This window comes from Egretta garzetta, unplaced genomic scaffold (assembly GCF_000687185.1).
Source record: "Egretta garzetta isolate BGI_Z169 unplaced genomic scaffold, ASM68718v1 scaffold289, whole genome shotgun sequence".
Taxonomy (NCBI): domain Eukaryota; kingdom Metazoa; phylum Chordata; class Aves; order Pelecaniformes; family Ardeidae; genus Egretta; species Egretta garzetta.
This window is the reverse complement of record NW_009260801.1, coordinates 1,468,089-1,476,256: the sequence shown is the minus strand read 5'-3', so window position 1 is coordinate 1,476,256 and position 8,168 is coordinate 1,468,089.

Sequence of the window (8,168 nt, the reverse complement as noted above, 5' to 3'; positions counted from 1 at the left end):
GGCCACCTCACCCAGAAGTCATTCCATTCTAGTGAGACAATATGTCTTTGCTGGAGACTGAAAAAAAAAAAAAAAGAAAAAAAAAGAAGAAAATTAAAAATCTGTTTTAGATTATTGGACTGTTGCCAGCAGCACAAAATAGCTTATAACTTGGTCTGGTAGCAGTCTGAAAACAGTAGGCTTCAAGCATAGTTTTAAAACAAGGAATCTGCATGAACACAAATTTGTATTCATAAAACATACATGATTGTGCTCAAGATGTTTTAAATCTTTTGCTTTAACCAGTGAACAGCAATGCCTAAGTTATCCTTTTCTTCATGAAATGTATAATGGTGCTCTTTTAAGACATGCTGCATTGTAATTACTGCTTTGCTACTGCCGTGTACTTCAGGGAATTGTAACTCACAGAACAAAGGTATCTTGCTTTTAGTTGCTGAACAGGCAATTAGCTTGCCCCAAAATGGCATGTTCATATCCCAGCAGCCCCATGAAATGAGAAAAAAAGTCTATACATCATATCCTGAGCTCTCTCCTGTTTCATAGAGTCTGAGGTTCCTTTCACACATGCTGCTGATCTGCGTTTGTCAGTGAAAAATCAGAATAACAAAGCAACTTTCTGCTCCCGCTTGTCACTTCTATCTTTTCCACCAAAGGAAATTTGCACTGATCAGCTGTAGCAATTTGGGAATATTCAGCATAAAGGCTGCCTCCTCTTTCCTGTCTTTTGCAAAGAATGTACTGGGTTGTGCATGCTTGGGGGGAGTTTATTCTGAGACCTGGCATTTTATCCTGTAGGTCCCCAAACTTTCACAGTTTCGAGGGGCGCTTCCTCCATAAGCAGTGCCCTTTCAAGGGTTTCCTGCAAAACCTCAGTTCAGTTGATTGTTACCCCCAAGAAAAAAGAACACTATATATTTGTCATCCATGAATAAAGTTGAAACTTAGAAATTCAGAAGAAGCTTTATTCTGGCAAAGGAAATGGTTCAATTTAGGGGAAAAATGTTATAAAAATAAAAATAGTGCAAACCACCCCACCCACCCCTCCAACCCCCAACCCAGGCATCAATCACTTTTCCTTGATGTCTCCTAAGATTTCTTGACAGTATGTCTTGGGAGGGAAAAAAAGTCTTCCACACCTGACTCCTACCTTTTAAAACTGACCTCTAAAACTAATGTGGGAAGCTGGCAGCATAGCCCTCTTCACCCCATCTGCATTGCCTCAAGGAGCATCCACATACTCTTTTTTCCTTTTGCCTATGCTAAAACTTCCTTTCCTGTCTTTCCTTAAATCTCATCCTTCCCCTTTTCATGTGATACAGGTTTTAGATTTATACTAAATTGGTCAGTTACTAATCATCCTTCCTTCTTCTTCAGGATTGGTATCCAAGACACATAATACAGTTGTAGCAAACGGGATCTTTCATCTTTGTTTAGGGTTTACAGTCCCATGGCATTCCTCAGTTTCACATACTTCATAGTTTAAATGACCTTCCTAGTTCAGTATTTTCAGAACTCTTACTATGGAAGGAATAAGATAGTGCCTTATATAAGGGGCCTAGGATTTTCCTGACTTGCCTATGCTGTGGACAAGGATTCCTATGAATTAGGGTCAACTTTGGCTCATTGACCTTAAGCAGAGCCTAGACCACAGCTGTATGCATGCAGCCTTTTCCTACAAAAAAAAAGAAAAGCTCTCTACTGTGGAGCACTTCAGAAGTATTAAACATGAATTCATCCTGATATAAGAAAGAATTTTTTTACAGTGAGAATGATTAGTTACTGGAACAACCTCCCCAGGGATGTGGTAGAGCACCCATCACTGGAGGTTTTCAAGACGTCATTGGACAGGGTGCTAAATAATGTCATCTAGGCTCCCTTTCCTGTGAAAGGTTGGACCAGAGAATCTTTTGAGGTCCCTTCCGACATGATTGTTCTATGATTCTGTGATTGATTCTATGATTCTATGAATAGCAGGTCTCCGTGAGGTTGCAAAGGGAGAGGACTTAATGGTTTTGCTTTCCAGTTTGGTACAGCTGTGCGCTAGAGGATGGAATATTTAATAGCTATTATATTACACACATTGGCCAAACAGAATATTAAAGTGCTCATTCTCACAGAATAGACATCTTGACCATATTTATATTTAAAAAAAATAAATTGTTTAGACCCTCAGCTAACCTTTTTTTTTGGTTCAACAGTTTAACAGTTATTCCCCTTTTATTATACTAACGCCATTTAACCATTTCATTTTTGGTTTTTCCTCCTTTTGGTCTTTAATATTCTCTCTGGGAAATTCTTGCACATATGCCTATATTTTCTGTCCAGTTTTATCCATTGTGCCTCATATTTATTCAATTAATCTACAACATGCTACATCAGAGTACCTGTTATCATCACTCTCTACAAAGCCAGGTGTGTATCACACATCATTCCCCATCAGTGACACCCATCTAACTGAAACAATTCCTAGAATTGCCCTACATATTCAAAATGGCATAATTACTCAACACAAACAAAGAAGCAGTCTTTGAAATCAGCTTCCTGAATTATCAGAAAAGAAAGATTTATTTTATATCAGTTATTCAAGGGAATTTTCAGGGGAAAATTGCGATTCTTTCTAACAAAAATAATTGTGCCACATTGACAGAAATTTACTATGTGTGGCTATTTCAGTGTGTTGCCACAGATTTCCAGGAGGCTCAGATGACAGTAAGCAATTGCAATTGCCATCAAGAAAGCAGCAACTCCTTTTAGAATCTCTGCAAAATGTTGACGTGTCCACAGATTCAGCAAACAACTTGCTTTCTGTACAGCTGAAGCAAGCTGTGTCAACAAAACAGAATTTGAATTATTACATGCTGCTGTTACATCTATAGAAGCAGAAGAAGGGAGTACATGATTATGGCCTAGAGCTTGTGGTTAGGGAGGAAGTAACAGTAGTTCTTCAGCATTAGTCGTTGATGGAAAACATCTGCTTCCTTTCCCATTCCCATGAAACAAGCACTTGGGAAATGTCCCATGATGGTATCTCTCTGAACTGGGTCATTCCTCTCACTGGAATTCTTATGCAACATTTGGATCCACTGGGAAATCATTAAAAAATCAGAATGAAAAGCAGATAAGAGAACTGGGAAGTCTGCATTTCTACATCACATCTGAAATGTGGCGTATGGCTGCTAACCGTATGAAAAGTGATGCCAGGCCCTGTTGCTACAGCGGGGAGCACAAGCAGACCTTTATTCTTCCCTGGGGCAGGAGTGGGGGAAGTCCAGATTCCTGCATTGGTTATATCAGAACCCACCACAGCCCAAGTTGGTACCACTCAACTTCGGTTGCAGCACATCAAGCTCAAAGGTTAACTAGCCCCACAAAATGAGTGGGAGGTGAATGCTACACATGCTGTGGAAGAAAATTATTTCCTATTGATTATAAATATCCTTTTTTTTTTTTTTTTTCCCAGGCACATGCTTTCTTTTCAGGTCTACAGTTCTTTCATGTTCTTCAAGGTAACCCACACAATGTTTCACTATGCAAAAAATGTAAGGAATGTGATGCACAGGGGTGATGGTTTTGCTTAGTCACCATGTTTTCCAAATTTGCCTGCACATTTAATCTACCATATAAAAAAAAAATCATCCAGGTTGTGAAATAATGATTGAAAGAGAATAAGGATATTAGAGGAGAGGCAATTTTTCATTTTGAATCCAAATTTAACCAAAAGGGTGACAGGATTGATTTCATGGTTTCATGAAGCAGCACTCATGAAGGAAGAAATGTGAGTCTTCCATTTAAAGAATCTCTGATTTCAGAAAGCATGAACACAGGAACGGTTCCTCAGTCTGTGTTTTAATCGTTCAGAGTCTGAAGGGAGATATAGTTGTATATATAGATTATATATGAACATACACATGTATAGAGAGTATATATTCTTATAAATAGCAACATTACTGAGTCTTACAGATAAGTGTGCAAAAAGATAACAACCCTTTCTTTTATGTTCCTTAATGATATACATACAGGAATCTTTTTTGTATTGTGTGAGTTTATATGTAATTAATAGATAAGTGAGGTGAGAGAGATAAGAGTTTATTTCAAGGTGCCTTTATTTTATGTGTGTAGAATGTATGAGTGTTAAAATGCCTGTATATAATAGAGCATTTTATTCACATTGTGTGTATGTCAGATTGGTTACTATAATTGTGTTCAAGTCTCAAAGCAACTTGGTTTAAAACCTTTAAGGACTGTTGTAAAATAAAGCAGGAAAGCAAGTCTTAAAGTTTCCCCACATAATAGTGGACAATGTGATAAAGCATCTCTTCCCAGCTAGAGCATCCAGCCATTATGCTTCATAAATCCAAATCTGTATTACTCACATTTATTTACAATATTTTGGGAAAAATCTGGCACCTGACCAGAAATACACTTTAAAAAGCAATAAATGTCAGAGAAAAAAATCCCTTCTGTCATCAAGTGATAAAAGAAACAGTTTGCTAAATATGTGGTGATGAATTAAAATATTACAACTAAGACAGAGCCTATACATAATCTTGGAAGAGAAATTCTGGAGATGAAGAGATACTGTAGTACAGGCTAGCTATTCTGTAAATAACAATAACACACTACAATGAGACATCTGCTTGCTCTTAACGTAGACAATTGGACTTTCTTATACTGCAGATATTTATTTACTTTAAAAATACATTATTTCTTTCATTTATCTTTAAGCATTTAGGAATATTAATTAAAATGTCTAAGGAAGGTACAAAAGGGAAATGGGTTTGAAGCAGCACATTCTGACACTTATTCTGTTCCTCAAATACAGACTCACCTCTCTTGATTCAGTGGGACTATTGTTCACTACTGTTGTTCACTAAAATCTAAATCCACAACAGTGTTCTGGGGAAAAAAAAACAGGAAAACTGTCCGAGCTCAAAGTTGGGATTCTGAAAATTCCTAATGCCTATTCCTGAAGTATTACTAGTCCAAAAGTTGACTAAGAGCAAAACTGCATAGACTGCCTGCACCCCAGCATAATAAGGTTTGGTGATGTGTGGCAGTGAATGGTGAAACTGCCTTTCAAACTCTCTCTCTCATTCAAATGGGCTGCAACATACTGTCCTCTCCTCTTAAGGTATTCTGCATACCCATAAACGTTGGCTTAAGTGATTACCCCAATTCTAAAGCATTGATCTGTGAAGGCCTTCCAGAATGCATAAATACAGAATTTCTCTGCCTGTACTGCCTGCAGGGACCAATTCAGTAAAACAATTCATACCTTCAGGATCAGATGCCGTAAAAAAATCTAGTGTCTTTGTCCACACACTTTTGCCCAACAGCATAGCAATAGGGGATTTGTCCATGATCAGGACATTTGGATTAAGCTTTCTCCATCCAGCTATTTGAATACCTTTCTACCATTTGAGTATACTTTCTACTCTTCCAGTCTGGAAAATAGAGGGAAGGGAGTAGAAAAAAAATAGGAATTGATGGGTCTTCCAGTTGGACTGAAAAAAATCAATTTGGTTTCTGCTCCTTGTTGCCACAGATCCTACTTAAGTTTGGAGGGCTCTGTGGTACAAAAGTGTCAGCGTTACCGTTATTCCAGCCAGGGCACACCAAGCTATCCTTGTCATGGATCTGCTGGGACTAGCATCTCTCCTGTCTGGCTTGCAGGAGAAGGTGAAGATCCAAGCAATCACTGCTTCTCTTCAGTTATGTTCTTGGTAACCTCCATGTTATCACCTCACTCAACTACTTATCCCTCTCTACTTGGAGTTTGCGAGTAATATTCTTTACCTTGACCACATCCATAGCAACAGATGGTCTCTCATCTTTGGATAGATGAAGCTGAGGTAACATGACTAAATGATAGCAGAGCTTCCCTGGCTTGTTACAAGCATAATGTATTAACCCACCATTTTAGCTTACATAAAATCCAGACCCCATGCCTTGTCTTTGAAAGTGAAGGGGAAAGAACAGAAAAATGTGAATAATATATACTCAGCAACTAGTCACAGGACCTCCTCCTGAACATGCTGGGCAACCTCAAGCAACATGGCTCTCAGATTTTGCAAGCCCTGTTTTCTGACATGGACTAGTTCAGGAGGTTGCATGTGAAGCAGTTCCCCTGCTGAAATTATTTAGTGTGCATGGAATCATTGAATCTTCACAGGCCACAATAAGACATCATTAGAAAAGTGTAGTGTAACGGTGAACAAGTAGCCAAGGCTGATTTTCTGTTGCGTACTAAAACAGAGTAGCGAATACCTGAAGGAATGCTTTATGGCCCTAGAGGGTACGCACATATTTGATGACAGTAAAACATATCTTCCTGCATTTCCTGCATTCCAAATGCATGCTTTTATTGCCAGGCTGACAGGGAAAACCATGTCTCCCCTCTGTGTTTCATCAGGAAGGGTTGGATTTAGACACCTGCTTCCAGTAGATGGATCACAAAGCAGAGTCCTGATCCTGCAATGAAACTCCAAAACCCCGGAAAAGGAGCAAGTACAGAACATAACCTTCTCTGCTGCACTTTGCAAATTTGCAAGCTTATGAGGATGCTTGATGTGAGTCACATCCTTTGATGCCTTATTTGCCACATGCATGTTTCAGGACTGCACAGGCAGCCTAGGAACAGAAGTCAGAACTGTGAGTTCCCCATATTAACAAAACTGCTCAACACTGAGGCCATATTGCTGAACATTTCAGTGCCTAAGCTTTTGTGTGGCTTCAGCCCTGTGCCACATACATGGCAAATGATGGAATTATACAGGACACAAAAATCGTTAGATTGCTAGTCTGTTATGAGATGGCGGGAGTATGAATACTTACAGGTATGTGCCTAATATTATTGCATTCTTTGAATAAGAGGACTTACTGCCCTAAGTACCTACAAAATCATTAATATTTTCCATTTTCTTATGTGAACAACTTCTGCCTCTGTCACAAGGATATTATTGGTAGACAAAGGGGAAAAAACCTGTGCAGTAATGAATGGAGAGCTGGCATTCATAAAAGTTATCACACTCCATTAAGATGAAGGCTACACTGAAAAAATATACACCCCCACAAGATAATACAAATGCCCATAGCCAACGGGATCTGCTGTTTCTGATACCATAGACAATGCTGCTTTGGCAGGCTTTGTCAAAGCCCTGTCCCATGGTAAGGGCAAGAGGACAAGGAACTGGTACTTTGAATGCTCAGACATGAAAAAGCAATTTCATTTCCCTGGAGGTAGTGCAGAAAGTCATTAAAGAACATTGGTTACTTTAGGACAATGGAGCCCTGAAGGATAATCCAAAAAAAGCAGATATGGGTTTGGAAAAATATCCTAGATTCCATAACTTCTTAAAGGTACCAGTCAGAGGGTTACATGAAAAGTCAAAATTGAAAATCATGGCTTTTACCTTATGAAGTGATTTATCACCTCTAGTGTTGATGGGAATAGGGTTAGGTGGACAGAGGAAATTACAAAAGTCAAGCTTAAAATATATATTTAAAGATTTAAAAGAAAATATTATGTAAAAATGTGGGTGTAAAAATATTAATGTTATAGAATTGTTTTCAGCATGTAAATGCCAAAAGAATGTAGCCTTCTTTAAATAAGGAAGTAACATTCAAATAGTAGAAAAAAGACCTTTGGATTTATGACTTGATGTTTATTCTTTTTTCTTTTAACAGATCATTAACTTATAATCCAACACATTTCTGAGTCTGTCTTGGTTTACACAGATATGAAACCTATGGGAATATATGAAAAGAGCTCTTTCAAACCATGGCAGGCAGTTGTCTTTTCTTTCCTCATTTCCTTAAATCCACCAAAAAAACTGTGGCAGATGCCATTATTCCCCCTCTTTTTCCAGCAGTGTAACAGAAAGTCCAATCAAAAGTGAACGTGAGGGAAATGGCTAGTGACACCAAGTTTAGTGAGTTGCTACACTTTTACATGAAAGCATCACACAGTTGGATATCAGAGCACACTAAATCTTAAATTAGCACCACTGAAAGAAAATTATGCCTTGCTAAGGATGTCTTTAATGAGAAAAAATCTTTTCTGATCCTTCCTTATTCACCTGTATAGCACAGGTTTCTTCCATTAGGAAAAATTCTATCATTCTATTGAACTTTACTATGCTATATTCAAATACAGAAAGTTTTGATAA